An 18,874-nucleotide genomic window follows, 5' to 3' on the forward strand; every position below is an offset into this window, starting at 1 on the left:
ATCTAATATTCTGAAAATTAGAAATCATACCAAAATATCCAATATACTCAGGTTTACTTTCTTTAATCACAAAATGAGTCACTGTTTACAAATAAGCTCATTGTTGTGTGATATTACAATATTTGAGTATGTTCTGCAATCTTTTCAAAATTCAAAATTGCAATAAAAATTTTGATTATTTTTGTATTTTTGTAATTTCTTTGTCAAAACATTGTTCTAAATTGTCCCTTTTTACATTAAAAAAAATTGATTGTTTTTGGCCAGTATTTTTCAAAAAAATTGTGCATTAAGGGTAGGGTTACCATACGTCCGAATTTCGTCCGGATTTGAAAGACATGTCCGGATATGAGAAATCTCTGGATTTTTTTCTTTACTAAAAAAAATTGAAAACACTTGGCCTAACAGTGGGAAATTTCATTCTGCGCAGCACCTACTTAAGTTGGTCTAGGTAAAATATTATTTTCTAGGTCTAACCAAAGTATTTTAAAACATAGTTGTATATGTATTTTAAACTTGCAGAGATTTTCGATGTTAGTTGTATATTGTAGCGAAACAGCTGTACTTTTAATTGTGCCATATGCATTTCGCCTATACTTATGTACAATGTAGAGGTATCAACACAGTAAAATTCACATTTTACATTTTCTACAACTCCTTGGACTACCCCTGTCCGAATTTGGCCTTAATAAATTATGGTAACCCTAATTAAGGGATTAATTGTTGCTCTACAAAGGTCACAATGTATGTGTTTATTGCTGATATACTATGAGGAGCTGACCATGTTGCTTAGTATTCAGTTTTGGACTCTTTGAATACAAGCATAGTTAATCTGACTAGTACAGCCCATAACTGTAAACTTGTAACCCATAGGACTATACTGGTTGGAGCGTTGTAAACTAATACATTGTTCTTGATTGTAAGTTGTGAACTTTTACCTACTAACCAATATACCTAACTTCTTAAATTGTATATAATATTGGCAATATCATTTTAAAGTCTTCTACTTTAAAATGTATAATATATGTCTGAATTGCCAATATAAATGAGTGAGATTAAATAAATTATTAGAAGAATTTTTTTGCTTAGCAACAACACTTTAGTTTATTTTAGTAATATTTTGTATTTTGACAACGGCACCCGATTTGGGCGTCGAAACGTTAATAAAATTATTTTTTTCATTTTAATTGTGGCTTATTTCCCATATAAATAATTAATCTTAAATTGTAGTTTTAGTTCTTCAGTTGTCTTTCTGATATGTTACTGCCTCTTTAATTTGCTATCCAAATGTATCCCTAGGTATTTAACTGTTTTCTTATATGGGACAATTTTATCGTTTATTCTTTGGGTGATTATTTATTTTTTTTGTAAGTGAAATCCATATGGGTAGATTTTCCTTCATTATTTTTTATGTGCCATGAGCGTTATTCCAAGTTTTTATTTTGTTCCCTACATCTTATAATATTTTGTATGACAACATGACTAACGTCTGGTTGCACCAACAAATCTTAAGCTCCAGCTTAGCCCAGCTCAGCTTATAGATGGGACCGCCTTAAGTCTCACTTACCTTGCTCCATAATTTTCGATTCTTATCGAAGCACTTCTTAACTGAGATGAAGTTTAAGATGCAATCCATTGTGGCAAGCTGAAACTTGATCTAAGACTCATGGTGCAATAAGCTTGAGTAAGATCTGTTGGTGCAATCAGGCATAACTAATTTTCTAAATGTCAATTATAATAAATTTGTTTTATTAATGCCTGATCGGTTGCACCAACAGATCTTAAGCTTAAGACATGCTTTAAGCTCAGCCTATGAAACATACCCATTGCACCATTGAGTCTTAGATCAATTTTCAGCTTGCCACAATGGATTGCCAAGTGGATTGCATCTTAATCTTCGTCTCTTAAAGGGCTATCCTAGTGTAAAAGTACAAAATTCATATATACCTTTTTGGGAATTTCTAAAATAAAAAGTACTGTACCAATTGTTTTGAAAATTTGCTTGAGCATTTATTATAAAAAAAAGTACACGTAAAAAAATTTTCATAAAAAATATTTAAAAGTAACCCATTTATGTGCCATCTACTGGCACTGTGAAAATAAAAACATGGTTCCACTGCTGCAGTGATTGGGAGTAATAGAGATCCTGAAACATAAAATTTCAAAGTGATTATTGAAATATAAGTTATTTCCTATACCATCAAAGGTTCCTATACCATTTTTATTTTAGAAATTCCCAAAAAAGTATATGAATTTCATAATTTTACACTAGGATAACCCCTTAAGACGTGCTTAGATAAAAATCGAAAATTATGTATCTATAAGCTGAGCTGGGCTAAGCTGGAGCTTAAGATTTGTTGATGCAACCAGGTGTTAGTACTCTGTTATGTTTGTTTTGTGTTGTTTATTATAGTCCAGAAAGCCACTGCGCATCCGCTAGGAAAAATATTCTAATTCGGATTTTTTGCACAATCTTATTCAAAAAGGACTCCTTTTAACAAATTTGCATGTTGCCAGGACCAAAAGGTGGTCAAAAATTTTTTAAACGTTTTTATTTTGTTTTTTTCCTAAAATTATTTTTTTTGCATGGAAAAAAGTTTTTTTAGATTTTTTGGATCATTCCAAACAGAAAAGGTCTTTAGTGACTTTTCTCTAAAAATGATAGTTTTTGACATATAAGTGATTAAAAATTGAAAAATTGCGAAATCGGTCATTTTTAACCCTCAAAAACTATGTGAAAAACTGGAAATTTGAATGTTGCCAAGGTAGGTAGATATTCTTTAAACATCGATTGATAAAATCCCGAAGAGTTTTTTGCAATACAATATTCTAAACTCCTTTGTTTTTTAATTGCTAATCAAGCGTGCGCGACAGTATTTTCCACCGACAGTATGGTGCAAATAAAAGGAATAAATTCATTATTTCGTAAACCGGCGACTTTAAGGAAAAATCCCGAAACAGCTTGATTTTTATTTTTAAGTTATGATATTTTGGCATATATGGTATACTAGTGACGTCATCCGTCTGGGCGTGATGACATAATCGATGATTTTTTTAAATAAGAGTAGGGGTCGTGTGCTAGCTCGTTTGAAAGGTTCTTCAATTATCTATTCAGTAATGTAAACATTTACATAATTATTTATACAGGGTGTCCTTCTACTTCTTTTAATCAAATAATTTAATTTATTAAAATTTTTTTGGACACCCTGTATAAATAAATATGTAAATGTTTATATTACTGAATAGACAATTGAAGAACCTTTCAAATGAGCTAGCACACGACCCCTATTCTTATTTAAAAAAATCATCGATTACGTCATCACGTCCAGATGGATGACGTCACTAGTATACCATATATGCCACAATATCATAACTTAAAAATAAAAATCGAGCTGTTTCGGGATTTTTCCTTAAAGTCGCCGGTTTACGAAATAATGAATTTATTCCTTTTATTTGCACCATACTGTCGCTGGAAAATACTGTCGCGCACGCTTGATTAGCAATTAAAAAACAAAGGAGTTTTGAATATTGTATTGCAAAAAACTCTTCGGGATTTCATTAATCGATGTTTAAAGAATATCTACCTACCTTGACAACATTCAAATGTTCAGTTTTTCACATAGTTTTTGAGGGTTAAAAATGGCCGATTTCGCAATTTTTCAATTTTTAATCGCTTATATGTCAAAAACTATCATTTTTAGAGAAAAGTCACTAAAGACCTTTTCTGTTTGGAATGATCCAAAAAACCTAAAAAAACTTTTTTCCATGTAAAAAAAATAATTTTAGGAAAAAAACAAAATAAAAACCTTTAAAAAATTTTTGACTACCTATTGGTCCTGGCAACATGCAAATTTGTTAAAAGGAGTCCTTTTTGAGTAAGATTGTGCAAAAAATCCGAATTAGAATATTTTTCCTAGCGGATGCGCAGTGGCTTTCTGGACTATTAGGACTTCTACATCATTATATCCTATAGTGAAAGCAAAAAGAAAACTTTTGACAACTTTATATTGGTATCGAAAATGCATCTTATTATTAGTCATAGAAATTCTTTCATTTGTTGATGTTTTTCGTTTTTCTCTCCCTATGTCTATGGTCTTGCTCTAGCCCAGTGGTCGAGAAAGTGCAGCTCTGGAGCTGCACGTGGCTCTTTGGCTCTAGGTGTGGCTCTGGCACAAATATCCACGGAAAGCACAATATTTTCATTTAAAAAAAACTTGGTAGGAAAAACATTAATATTCTGATAAATTAGCTTTTATCAAACTTACAAACCTTAGCATTTGTCAAAATTCCTCTTAATGTTACGATAACTGAGTTGAAATTTTCTCCTTTTAACATTTGCATTAATAGCTTTGAAATATTTATTTAAGAAGAAGGAGGTATGGCGCTCTAAATTTGAACGTCTTTGTGTTGAATTGAAAATACTGGAGAAGATAAAAATGTTCGCAACACAAGTTGTCTGCTTTGCATGACCTGGAGAAGGAAGACATGACCATTTTCAACGCTTGGAATAGTATTCCTGATTCTTATGATCAGCTGAAGAAGCTCACGTTTGCTGTTCTTTCCCTTTTTGGTTCTACATATCAACAATAAAAAAAAATGGATCTTGCGCCAAAATTTTTGTAAAAAATACAGTGTTGTAGGAAATAAAACCTTACAGAACGAAAGAAAATAGAAGTTTCTACGATGATTAGAAACGAAAATATCGCCAAAAAACGAAAAAAAAAAACATGTTTTAATTTTTTGGGGTTATGGATGGGGCTAGGTAGTAGGGCTTTAGTTTTATTTCTTGTAATAAAAAATTGCTGAACAAGCAGATTTGGCTCCCATTTTTTTTTAAATTGTAATGTTCATATTTGGCTCTTTGGCTAAGTTTGCCGACCACTGCTCTAGTCTATTCATCTTCCTGGATCTTCCCTTTCTTTTAACATCAATTTTTGATTGCATCACATGCTTTGTACTAATATTTCTTTATATCAGCATCAGTACAATATTTATTTTCATAGAAATCCATCTTTTCCTGGATCTTCCCTTTCTTTTAACATCAATTTTTGATTGCATCACATGCTTTGTACTAATATTTCTTTATATCAGCATCAGTACAATATTTATTTTCATAGAAATTATCTGATTGTATAGATAAGCTATTCAACTTTTATATTTTATTTCTTATCTGTAGATTCTACAAACATTGGATAACCTATATTTTGCTACGTAATGGTGATCAATTCAGAGATAGATCAATATCATTATATTTGCTTAAATACAGTACAATCTGCCATATCCGGACGGTTCTGTGCCGTCCGGGTCTACCGAAATCTACAGAGAAAGGCAGTCCTGCTGTTGGACATCGCACTAAAAGAAGAACTAAAAGATGGCGAAATAATGTATTATAGAATCTATAAAACGTGTCTATCGACGAAAGTTATTGACGGCGTTGATTACTGGAATGTATGAAGGAGAAAACGTTTCAGAGACTGTAAAAGAAGTAGTGGTCTTGATATCCGGATTTTTTCATATCCGGATCGGTCTGTCGCCACATTGATCCGGATATGGCAGGTTTGACTAATATTATTTTAAGTGCATTTAATGAAATGAATAGGCTTGCATACTGATAATAATTATAGTGGCCAGAGCAGTTAGAGATTAGAGTTTTAGTGAATATATGGTCTTCTTCTTGCAGTACCGCCTCCTATCGGAGGTTGGCTACCATCACAGCAATCTTAACTTTGTTGGCTGCAGCTCTGAACAATTGTATTGAACTGCACCTGTACCACTCCCTTAATTTTCACAACAACGAAATCCTCCTACGTCCCACATTTCTCTTTCCCGAGATTTTTCCTTGGAGTATGAGCCTCAGCAGTGTGCTCAGTGTACTTTTCCCCTCTCATTCAGTTTTCTCGTTTGTATGGTTTTTATGACTTCGCATTCCTTCCCCATCTTCAGCAAAACTCTTAACTTGATTTGTTACTCTCTGTGTCCATGGTATTTTTCACGTTCTCCTGTAGCACCACATCTCGAATGCCTCAATGTTTTTGATGTTTATCTTTATCAATTATATGGTACAATTCTACAATTTAACTCCCCAATGCACTTATTTTATATAGATTTAGGGATTTGGCTGTTATTACTTGACCATTTCTGTTATTACTTGACCAATCATCAAATTCTTTCAATTATTTGTCAAATTTCCTCTAGTCTGTTAACATAATTGTAATTGTGTAGAATTTTATCTGGAAAAACTTGTTTTTATATTTTGTTGATGGGTTTTATTCAGAAAAATATTTCTTGTTTTGTACCTTTTAGTAAATTATAATATTTAAATGAACAACTGTATCTGGATATAAAATAATACAAAAGATCTATAACTAATGCCAGTGTTCTAGTAATATATTGTTCTGATTAGTGATGTGTCTTTCACTAATCATCCAGATGTTGATGTGAGGACTGGTACTTGTATCTTTCTTAGAGGAGTAAAAGCTTTAGGTACATCACAGAAAATTTCTTGATTTGTGTGTTTATTAGTACCTACTCGGCAAAGTTGCTGAAATCTTAAACTTTTCGCAAATTTTGACATCTCAAAAGTACAGAAGATGATTCTATCAAATCATGTTTTGTTTACGGCAATCAGAGGAGATTACACTTTTTTTGCTATCCATTTAAAGTGGGGAATAGCAAGAGACATTCTTCGGCCAGCAATGTGTCAGTTTGTCAGTGCCAGAGTCTCTGATGATGCAGAAATATGCTGAAACAACATCGTAAGACTATTAATACCGATTCATAGACAGAATTTTTGATGAATTGTGTTCTTGCGCCATATATTTCTTTTGTTTTAAAGAAGATAATTATTCTTGACAATAGATGGGTCATTAATTTCTTTCATATCATTTCCCCATAATTGGTCTTTTGATAATGTTTAAGGAGTAACATTAATAGACACCCATAAATTAAAGTTGACACCAGCAAGGTTATAGATATATACCTAGATAATTGTCTACTAGTATTTATGCTAAGCAGCTACTGAACATAGATAATTTTTAATTTTCAATTCTTTTTCTATTTTTCCAACGCATAGCTTTTAACTGTCAAATTCAAAATGTTAATTTATATTCGTAAATATTTTCATAAACAGTTTTGTGTAATTATGAGAATTATTAGAACACTTCGTGAACCTTGCCCTGCCTCAAAATACAGTTATATCCTTTTTCTTCCATCCTGTTGCTTTTAAGTGCCTGCTTCCTTCATCTAGGTATTAGAGCTTAGCTTAGGTTATGCCCTCCTTGTTTAGCATAGTTATTTTAACAGGCTCACTTTTCTCTTTTTGGAAGTCATTTGTTATAACTTTGGACGAACTTTGGACCTTGTAGGGAGGAAATAACAGAAGAGTGGAGACGAAGACCCAACCAGGAACTCCAAGTAGTCTATGGAGACGAAAACAGTTTGATACAACAGGCAAATAGGTAGGACATCTACTGAGAGCGAATGGTGAAAGACTACTAAATATAACCTTCTGAGAAAATCCCGATGCCAGGAGGTCAGTTGGTTGCCAAAGAAAAAATTGAAAGGATGTGGTGATAAGTAATCTACATAAGGTGGGGGTACAACAATGGAAGATTATGGCACAAGACCGAAAATAATACTTACATAGCCAGATCGACGATTTACGTGCCCTCTAAAGACAGTGACGGCTCAGATAAATCAGAAATATGGATAAATTTCCGGTCACCCGGATTGGCAAGCCAGTAACTAGCCAATGAGCTATAGCTATCATAGCAAGGACAGTTCCATCCATTCGCCTTACTTGACAAACTGTACCAGGAAGTTTATTTTGATGGTTTTAATGATATCTGCATCTCCAAAAAGTCTATAGAGTTCAAAATTATGTCACCTTCTGTATAGACCGCCATTAACTCTGAGATATTCTTCTTCTTGCGGTTCCATCTATCGAAGGTTAGATATCAACATGGCAATTCTTAGTTTACTTACAGCAGCTCTAAGTAGTTGGTTAGACTTCGACTAAACCATTCCTTTAGATTTCGTAACCAGTAGGTTTGTCTTCTTCCTACATCTCTTTTACCTTTTATTTTTCCCTCTATAATCAAACGCCCATCATATAACCATGACCTCTTACTATATGACCAAAATATTATATATACCTCTTCATTGTCTGTATAATTCTTCTTCTGTTTTGTATAACCTTATTTGATATATCGTCCTTATCAGATGATTTTTTGTTCATTTGCTTTTTTAGTACCTTCAAACATCGTTTTCTTTTTGATTCAGTTAATGTGTCACTTCTGATGTTGACATTTTTTAATATTCTTTGTTGCAAAAGATGTAGGTAATTACCACAGCTGTCTCCGTTATTCCCAAGTTATTCATCATCATCATCAATCGCGTTACAACTCTTTGTAAGTCTTTGCAGCATTTAAGCCTTTGCTATTGCCTTCCATGTTTGTCGGTCCTGTGCTACTAATTCCCATTGTCGCACTCCCATTTTCTCTAGATCTTTTTTGACTGCATCTTTCCACCTTTTTCTACGCCGTCCTATAGACCTTCTTCCATCTGGCCTTTCCCAGAACACATTGTTTATAAGGCGACTGACGTTACTACGTAGCACATGTCCTGCCCATCTGAGTCTATGGGCCTTTATATATCTGACTAGATCTTCCTTTCCGAATAGAGACTCTAACTATAGAGACTCTAACTCGTTATTGTATCTGCGTCTCCATTCGTTTGTCACGCTGTCTCTGCAAGGGCCATATAGCATTCGGAGGTTTTTTGGTTCCCCCACCAGCAATTTATTTACTTCTCTTTTTGTTAGCGTCCATGTTTCGCTTTCATACGCGGCTGCTGGTCGTATTATGGTCTTTATATCTGGATTTTTGCACCTCTTAAAAGAAGTTTTGAGTTCGTTAGATGTTGCATTGCAAAGAAAGATCTTTGTCCTGCCATTCTTCGCGTTTCAACTTATCGCTCTATTTTGTTGTCATTGGTGATTGTTGCTCCTAAATTTTAATTTTTTTAACCACTTCGAAGTTATAATCGTTTATAGTAATGTTTTGCCTTATTCGCCGTCGTTCTTGTTTTGAGACGACCATGTATTTTGTTTTGTCTTCATTTATTTTTAGACCGATGTGTAATGCAGCTTCTTCAAAGTTCGAGAAAATATCGTTAACTTCTAATGTTGATGGTGCCACTGCATCTACGTCATCGGCAAAGGCGAGTGTATGATTTTTGATCCTCGAGCTGGTTTGATTTTTTGGATAAATGTTTCGCATGACATATTCTAAGGCCAGGTTAAACAACAGTGGGGACAACGGACCTCCCTGTCTTAGTCCAGAATTTACGCAGTAAAGTTTTACCAAGTAATGTTTTACCAAGTTATTCCCCTCCATTTTTTTTCTAAGGAACGTCATAAAATAGTCTATAACTGTCTGAGTCACGTTTTTCAGGTTGATTTTATATACATAATTATTTTACTATATTCATAGGTATTTTAAATAATTATGTATTAATCAAAAATGAATAACCAATTATGTATTATTCAGAATAATTGACCGTAATTGTAAACATTATAATAATTATCGTTTATACGAAACACGTTGACAATGATCGGTTGTGACCTTATTGCAGTGCTCATGAATACAGCGAAGAAAAATATTTGATAACAGCTTTTCGGAAATAACCTGACTGTTTGCAGTAATATAAAGCTGATAACAGAAAATACGTAAATTATTCATGTTGTTTCGACAGGCACGTTATCACACAGAGACAATTTAAACAATTTAAGTATGTACATACCTACAATACGAGAAGTCTTAAGTATACTGTATACTGGTATTTATTCTAGTTACATATTATTTGACTGAATTTACTATTGTTTTCACAAAATTTTGAAAAAATGTGAAAACTTTGAATTATCCACGTCCGTCTGTCTGTCTGTCTGTCCGTCTGTCCGTAAACACAACTCCTCCGTCATTATACTAGGTAGAATGACAAACGAGGTGTCGAATGGAAGCTTATAATCCAAGAATGGTACTAAAGGTGAGAAATTTGACCTAGGACTTCCGGTTTCAGAAATACAACCGGAAGTAATGTTTTAAAGTCACCGGAATAGTACAAGCGATATATTATTCGACGCGCGTTAGCAAGACGAGAAGAAATATACACTTCCGGTTTCATGACTGTCTGTCCGTCTCTCCGTCCGTCCGCGAATATAACTCCTCCGTTATTAATACAGCTAGAATGGCAAATGAGGTGTCGAATGAAACCTTATAACCCAAGGATGGTATTAGATATGGGAAATTTGACCGCGGACTTCCGGTTTTAGAGTTGAAACCGGAAGTACTGTTTTGAAGTCTTCGAAATAGTATAAGCGATATATGTATTATTCGACGTGCTTTAGCAAGATGAGAGCAAGTATATAGTTTTGGTTCTTATATCATATCCGGTTAAAAACTTCTAACCGGAAGTGCCATATTATAGTCGCAGAAATAGTACCTACATGTTACATATCAATCGGAGCGTATTGAGAAGTCGAGCTTGAATTTTTAGTTCCTGTTTTGAAGTCATTTCCGTTTAAACAATTATGACCGAAAGCTTAGTAAACATGAATACTTCTTCTTCATCTTATTTTTGTATAGACATGACTGTCTGTTTTTTCAATGTGCCTCTAGTAAGATGTCGTTCCATCGTTTTCGTGGTCTTCCCACTGATCGTCTTCCTATTGGGGAACCGTCTCTCGCTGTCCTGACTACCCTATTTGTTGCCATTCGGCTTATGTGGTCATTCCATTCTATTCTTCTGTTTCTTACCCAGTTATTAATGTTATCCACCTTGCAGTGCCGGTTTAACCTAACTTCGGGCCCTGGGCGCTGGATATTTAGGGGCCCCCTTCATTGCTATTCGTTATCAGTTTTTAACAAGAAAACACATGCATTCACTATAAATGTTTATTGTAAAATCTATACAATAAATTTTGTAAAACAAACATAAATAAAAGCAAAAAAATATTCCAAAAAATCATTTAAAAATATATAAAAACAGAAAGTTCCACAAAACAGCACATGACAAACAAACAAACATAATATTCTAAAAAATACATAAGATAAAAATTAGATCACTTTTTTCATGACTTATCCAATGATACTGTTTTCATGTCAATGTCAATTTTACTGTCAATGTTTTCATGACTGAATAATTATCCAACTGCTATATACTACTAAATAGCAACGTTTAGTTGCTCCAGTTCTTCATTTTCTATAATACCATACTGATAATGCGTCTAAGTTTTCTTGACCCAAATTTGACCTTAAATATATCTTTATTCATTTTAGGGCCGAAAAAGACTGCTCGCCTAATGCATTAGAAATTGGTATTGTAAAATAAACTTGCAATAAAGTTAAAATATAGGGAAAAATTGAGTTTACATCCTGTATGACACCAAATGTTTCAAATGTTTATTTAAATTTTGGCATAACGTTATAAAATGAGTAATTTCATTATGCAAGTTCTCTTTGGTTTTATCAACATCTTTTTTATATTTCTCGCATAAAGAATCAATTGACGTCTTTATTGACTTCTTCTTTACTTATTTAGCTCAAAAAACATCTAACAGCTGATGTAACACCTTTGTATCATTCATTTCTCTTTAAAAGATCTTGAGTAATATTGTCGCATATAACATTAACTACTTCAATTCTGAATCTCACTTGCCCCTTTAAAATTGTTCCACTTTCACCTGCTTCATCGAAAAATGTTTCTCTTTTCTTTGTTCTCTGAAGGTTAATTTTAAAGGATATGTTTGAGATATCCTCGCCAAAATATTTTTGGCTTCTACTTCAATTTTGCTTAACTTGTTTCTTACTACGTCTCCAACAAAGCTCAAAACAGATGCCATTAATTTCTACTCCAGTTGACACGTTCAAGTCCACAGTTTTTAACGTATTACTTGTTGCATTCACTCGTTTTAAAATTCTTGCCCAAATCAGTGTCAATAGAACTGTCTCAAAAGTATCCATTTTTTTCTGCACTGCCTTGGCTTCAATTTTAAGTGCTAATTTTTTGTCTTTATTATCGCTTAACTGGAATTCATTGCAAATTTGGTCAGACAGCTAACTGAATCTTTTCCTTTAATCGCATTCCGCTGTAAATGCTCAGATAAGAAGATGTCAAAGGCCAAGTATACAAGAAAACTTAAGTAATTTCCTTTATGACGACTCGTTAAATCCTCATGGGAACTTGTCCTTGAAAAGCAAATAATTTAATGGTGACAACTCTTCTTAGGACCTTTACCCAATAGTCAGCTTCGCGTTCTATTTTCTCTTTCAAGCCAGCGTCACAGTATATAGAGGTTCCCTCTTTATACTGTGCCAGCGTCTATAACTCCAATTAATGATGATATTTATTGTTATTAATAAAACCATAGAGTTCAGATGAAATTTACTTTCTTCGTGAGATTTGAGCAATATATTTAAATGTTGCCAGTGGATACATCCAAAATCAGTTAAACTATTTTTTTTTCAATACAAAATAATTTCCATCGTTAACAATAAACAGCTTTAACACTTGCGTCGTATATCGGCCAATCTCTCTTCTCTTTACCTTCATTGGGTTTTATTCTATAAAAGTTGCTTTCATTTAGTTCTATATCATCTTCTATAATAAGCTTTATCTCCAGCTTCATGCATTTTTTCCAATTTTCTAAGGAATTAATTTTTGGATTAAAAGTTATCACAGTTCTTATAGTCATCAGTGTTAAAATCAGACTATTTTGAAATCACAGGTATTTCGTCGTCTTTTTCTCTATTTCGGAAAATATGTACCTAGATTATTCAGCAAACTTTTTTTTATTAATAAAAGCGACGGGTCCCTTCTGGCCCCCTTCGGGCCCCTTCCGGGGCCCGGGCCCCTGGGCGCCCGCCCCAAGCGCCCAGTGGATAAACCGGCACTGCCACCTTGCATATCCGTCGTATATCTGTACTTCTAGCTCTGTCCCATAGAGTCTTACCATCGATTTTTTGAAGGGTTTTCATCTCCGCTGTTTCGAGCAATATTTTTGTCCTCTCTGGGTCGGGTCGTGTTTCTGCCGCGTATGTCATTATTGGTCTGATGACTGTTTTGTAAATTCTGCCTTTCATTTCTTTTCCGATATTTTTATTTCTCCATATTGTGTCATTCAGGCAACCTGCGGCTCTGTTTTCTCTATTCACTTGATCTTCCACTTCTGTTTCGAGCCTTCCGTAGCTAGATAGTGACTTGTTCTATTATCTGACCTTCCAGCTCCAATTTACATCTTATTGGATCTGCTGTTAAACCATGCATTTTGTCTTTTGTGAGGAAATTAACATGTTAAATTTTCTGGCGATTATTTTGAATTGTTGCAGCATACGTTGTAAATCATCTTCACTTTGAGAGATTAGTATTGCATCGTTGGCATAGCAGATTATTTTAAGTTGTTTTTCTCCCATTTGGTATCCTTTTTTTAGTTCTTACTTTTTTTATTATTTCGTCCATGATCAGGTTGAACAATAAAGGACTCAAGGAATCCTCTGTCTTATCCCATTGCCGGCTTCAATTGGGTCAGTTAGTTCATCTTCCACTTTTCTTTTTATTGTGTTGTTCTGGTAGATGTTTTCGATCGATTTAATTATTCCTAGAGGTACCTCTCTCGAGTATAGCAAATGGATAACGTCCTTTAATGTGACCCTGTCAAATGCTTTCTTAAGGTCCACGAAAGATAAATATGCCGGTTTGTTGTATTCCAACGACTTCTCTTGAACTTGCCTCATTATAAATATAGCGTTGTTCTGAAGCTATTTCCTTGTGGCATTTTTATAATCAACTATTTTTAATGGGAATAAGCCACAATTTTACCAAAAAAATGATTTTATTAACGTTTCGAAGCCCAAATCGGGTTTCGTTGTCAAAATACAATATACTACTAAAATAAACAAAAATGTTGTTGCTAAGTAAAAAAATTCTTCTAATAATTTATTTAATCTGACTCATTTATATTGGCAATTCAGACGTATATTATACATTTTAAAGTAGAAGACTTTAAAATGATATCGCCAATAAATTATGCTAAATGAAACCAATTGTGGAAATTCCTCGCTAGAATGCAGTAGATCCTCGGTAGAATTCAGTATGGTTACCCATACTGAAAGAGGAAGTCAATAGAAAGAAAATACCTCGATTAGTAAGTGAATAACATATCGAGTTAGTACAAATTTCATATTTTAGTATTACTTATTGTATATCTATGTATTATTAATATTATTTATAATTTAAACATATTAAAGTCAGAATTTGGTATTAGTTTTTTGAAGGTAAATTAAATGTAAGACTAAATACTTACGATGTCGGGATAGTATCACGAGGATTTTTCCTGGTTTTCCCTCGTGATTTACTATGCAATCTCTAACTCGAGAATTTTACTGTCATCGTTGCATTTGGTTGTCTTTTTAAAGACAGATCACATGCTATGATTTTTTTGTGACGGATATTCTTGAGTTGGGATTGATTTCATGTAATCGAATGAACTATCTTTTAGTAAAGTCGTCCCAGGAGCGCAATTCATAAATATTGGCGATATCATTTTAAAGTCTTCTACTTTAAATTGTATAATATACATATGTCTGAATTGCCAATATAAATGAGTCAGATTATAAATTATTAGAAGAATTTTTTTACTTAGCAACAACATTTTTGTTTATTTTAGTAGTATTTTGTATTTTGACAACGAAACCCGATTTGGGTTTCGAAACGTTAATAAAATCATTTTTTTGGTAAAATTGTGGCTTATTCCCATTCAAAATAGTTGATTATAAATATAGCGTCAGTGCATGACCTTCCCGACCTAAAACCTTGTTGTTCTTCTGCTAATGTAATAATTTCATTCAATTTGTTTGTTATCACTTTGGTTGTTAATTTTAGTGTTGTGTTTAATAAGTTAATTCCTCTGTGATTCTCCGGGTCCGATTTGTCTCCTTTTTTGAAGAGAGGTATTAGGATGCTTGATCTCCATTCTTGTGGTATTTTGTTTTGTTCTATTATTTTTTGTATTAGTTTTAATAGTTGTTTAGTTAGATCTTCTCCTCCTTACTTTAGTAGTTCTATTTTCAGTATTCTAGTAGAGATTTTCTATTTTTTAATTTTCTTAATGCTTCCTTTACCCCTCCCTCCTCGATGTTTATTTCTTCGTTTGTCGTAACTTCAGGTGTTGGTGGTTCATTATCGCCGCCTTTAGCAAATAGAGATCGGAAGTAGTCTGCCCATGTTTCCTTCTGAATGTGTTTCGCTTTTATTAATTCGTTCATCTCCTTTCTTTCCAGGTTATAAAAGCTTTACTTACGTGATATTTCGATCCTGGTTATATCTTTTCATCAGAGTTACAATTTACATTTAACCAGTTGCCAAGGTATTTGAAATGGTTTCTGAACATCTGATTTGCGCGACATTATTCTTTGCAAACCATCTGATCTAGATTATCTGCAAAAACTACTGCGTCGTCGGCATATCTAATGTTGTTTAGACGCACTTCGTTGACTAATACGCCTTCCCGTAGTTCTCCCAGCGGTTTCTCGAAGATATATTCAGAGTATATAACACCGGAGATAGAATGCATCCTTGCCTTACTCCTCTATCAATGGAAACTGCCTCTGTCAATTGGTTATCCACTTTAATATTGGCAGTTTGGTTGTAATATAAATTATACAGTGTGTCAATTTGAAAAGTTGCCACCCCCTATAATTTGGGGGTAGCAACTTAAAATAAATTTTAATAGAAAAACACGTCAAATTTATTTGTGAGGGGGACATTTTGTAGACCAGTTTTCAACTAAATTACATCAACCCTCTAGCGTGGGCGGACACAACCCCCAAAATCTCTAATGGAAAGAGGCGTTAAGTGATACCTCATTTTGAAGGTAATTCAATTACCTGTTCAAAAATACCGCATACCTGATATTTCTGTTTAGTACTTTTTGAAAAATCTTGGACTCAATACTCTAAAAAATGTTGGAGTTCTGAACTCGATACTTAATATCTTTACGGTTTCACTTGATTTTTCCAAAAATACTTCAAAAAAATTCACTAAATACTCCAACACTCAAAAAAAATTCAATTTGGAGCTCAATGTTCCAAAAAAACTTTTGGAGTTCTGAACTATAATGGAAATATAACGTATGTGGTATTTTTGAAAAGGTAATCGAACGATCTTTAAAATGAGGTATCACTCAACCCCCTTTCCATTAAAGATGTTGGCGGTTGTGTCCGCCCCCGCTAGAGGGTTAATGTAATTTAGTTGAAAACTGGTGTACAAAATGTCCCCCTCACAAATAAATTTAACGTGTTTTTGTATATTTTTAGATTTTCTATAGGGACCAAATTATAGGGGGTGTGTATTTTTACTTCTAAATAAAAATTAATATAACTCTATTTTTGTGGCTTTTTTCCAAACGTACAGCCCTAGAAAAAATATTGTTCCTAACTCATGCGTAAAGTGTCTTCCCCGCACTCGACTGCTTGCCAGAACTCCACTATCGCGTCGTTCGGGTCAACGGCAGTCTCGTTAGCCCAGTAAATGACCGGTTTGGCGTGTAATCTTCAGGGGCAAGACGGATTTGCTTGAAAATTTGGATTTAGGTTCTACTTACCCTATATTTCAAAGTTGAAATTGCGCCGTTGATTGCTTTTACTTGGGGGGTGAAATTTACCCCTTCTCGGGGGGGGTGAAAAAACATATGTTTAAAATAAGTCTGAAAATGGATAAATTGACTAATTCTAAGCAACTTTTGTTCTATCTTCTTCTTCAGGTGCCGTCCTCGTTCCGAAGTTTGGCTATCATCAAGGCTATGCGTATTTTTGATACCGTAGATCTAAATAATTGGCAGCTGCTGCACTTGTACCAATCTCTTAAATTCTTTAACCATGAATGTTTTCTTCTGCCAATGGATCTTTTACCTATTATTTTTCCCTGAATAATTAATTGTAGTAGCTGGTACTTTTGTCCCCTCATTATATGTCCCAAGTATTGCAGTTTGCGCTTTTTAATAGTAAGCGCAAGTTCTTTTTCTTTCTGCATCCTTCGCAACACTTCCATGTTTGTCACTCTCTCTGTCCACGATATTCTCAGTATCCTGCGGTACATCCACATCTCGAATGCTTCTATTTTCCTTGTATCGATCTTTTTCAGTGTCCAAGCTTCCATTCCATAGAAAAGAACTGACAGCTATAAGGTTTTTTAACTGCTTTAATACTTTTCGAGTTATTTGAGAGTGAAAATGTGCATTTTTCAACAAAAAAAACACGTTTTCTGGCAGTGTTTCGCAAATAACTAAAAAACTAAGTACTTTATCGAAAAAAATATTCTTAGAAAAAATGTAGCCTGTAAAAAAAGGAACAAATTGGTGTATTCACTTGGACTATAAACCCAGAAGAAGCAAAGTTGTATATCATGAAAAATACGTTCTTACTCGTAAAATTCCGAATCGAATGTTTCAAGCTGAAGTAACCAAAAAATGAAGCACTTTTCGCAGAAAACTCATAAATACTCTTTAAAGCGTCTAAAAATATATTTATTTTTATTTTTCATAAAAGTTTGTAGCATCAAAATTATGCGAGTTGCGCTCAAAATAAAGTTGGCCCGTTTTTTTTTTATATATAATAAGTAGTGAAAATCTCCCCCTATTTAACATGCCAAATAAAATTAATCGTTACTGCTTTACCATTTATTTTATATATGTATTGCTAATATATGATCTGTAAGTTTGACCGGTTTGAAGTGCTTATTTTTGGAAAAATTTGGTTTTATATTAAAAAAACTTTTTTTTAATTTTGGAAAAATTACACTCTTTTCAAAATAACTTCAAAAGTATTAGTGTTACGAAAAATCTCAAACAGTAAAAAAATATAGTTTTTACTCGCATAAACACTCCGTTTTTTTTTAATTTTATGTAAGATAAAAATTGTGTAAGATATGGCTGTTCAAAATTTGCATACACTGGTGATTAGTAACTCGTTCAAGCCCTTTTAACTCAAACTCTTTTAAAAAATAAGGGATTAAAAAAATATATTTACGTACTCTTATTGCCCTTAGAAAAACCTACAAATTGGTTTTTTTTAGCACTTTATAGCTTAAAAAGTAACCTAGTTATGAGTAAAAAACCAACAACATACAGGATGGGGCATTAGTGCGAGGAAGTCCAATTACTCGTTTGTAGTAAGAGATACGAAAAAAGTTATTTAGATAAAGTCGGGGCACAGATAGGACCATACCCTAAATATATTTTCAAATATACAAGGCCACTCGTATTGACAGAGTGACACAAACCTATGTTTTTTAAATGGAATACTCTGTATATTTTTGCATTTTTGTATTCTCCTTGATGTCTTTTCTCTTAAAATAAAGGATTTTGTACTATTATATGAGATAGTTTAAAAGATATTTATCTATGGTTTTTGTAATTTCGTTGTAAGTCCATAACATATTAGGATACATTTATATTTTAAAATAACTTACATATAAAGTCAGAGTTTGTAGTGAATTTTGAGAGTAAACTAAATGTAAGGCCAAATACTTACCATGCCGGGTTAGTATAATAAGGTTTATTTTCCTGGTTTTTCCCTCGTGACTTATTATGAGATCACTAACACGAGAATTTTGATCAAATACTACAATTTTTACTACAAAAGTTAAAGTTGATTTACAGAGGAAAGGACTATCTTCCAATAAAGTTGTCGAAGCAACGCAACTCATAAATATTGGCAGTATCATTTTAGTCATCGAATTTATAATGTATAACATTAATGTTAATGTTTACATTACTGAATGGAGAGTTGAATAACCTTTCAAATGCGCTACCACACGAGTCCTA

General features: G+C 33.3%; 1 protein-coding gene across 2 annotated transcripts in view; it reads left to right on the plus strand.

Annotated features, from left to right (window-relative positions):
* Nucleotides 1-18,874, plus strand: part of LOC126888350 (hippocampus abundant transcript 1 protein) — an 89,355-nt gene that overhangs the window by 1,298 nt on the left and 69,183 nt on the right. The window contains exon 1 of one of the 2 annotated variants that reach the window (XM_050656522.1): nt 5,325-5,553. The exons of the other annotated variant lie outside the window; for it this stretch is intronic. The gene's annotated coding sequence lies outside the window, so the exon portion shown is untranslated. Of the gene's footprint in view, nt 1-5,324; nt 5,554-18,874 lie in introns of those variants that run through there. 2 annotated transcript variants of the gene reach the window in all.

This window comes from Diabrotica virgifera, chromosome 7 (assembly GCF_917563875.1).
Source record: "Diabrotica virgifera virgifera chromosome 7, PGI_DIABVI_V3a".
Taxonomy (NCBI): domain Eukaryota; kingdom Metazoa; phylum Arthropoda; class Insecta; order Coleoptera; family Chrysomelidae; genus Diabrotica; species Diabrotica virgifera.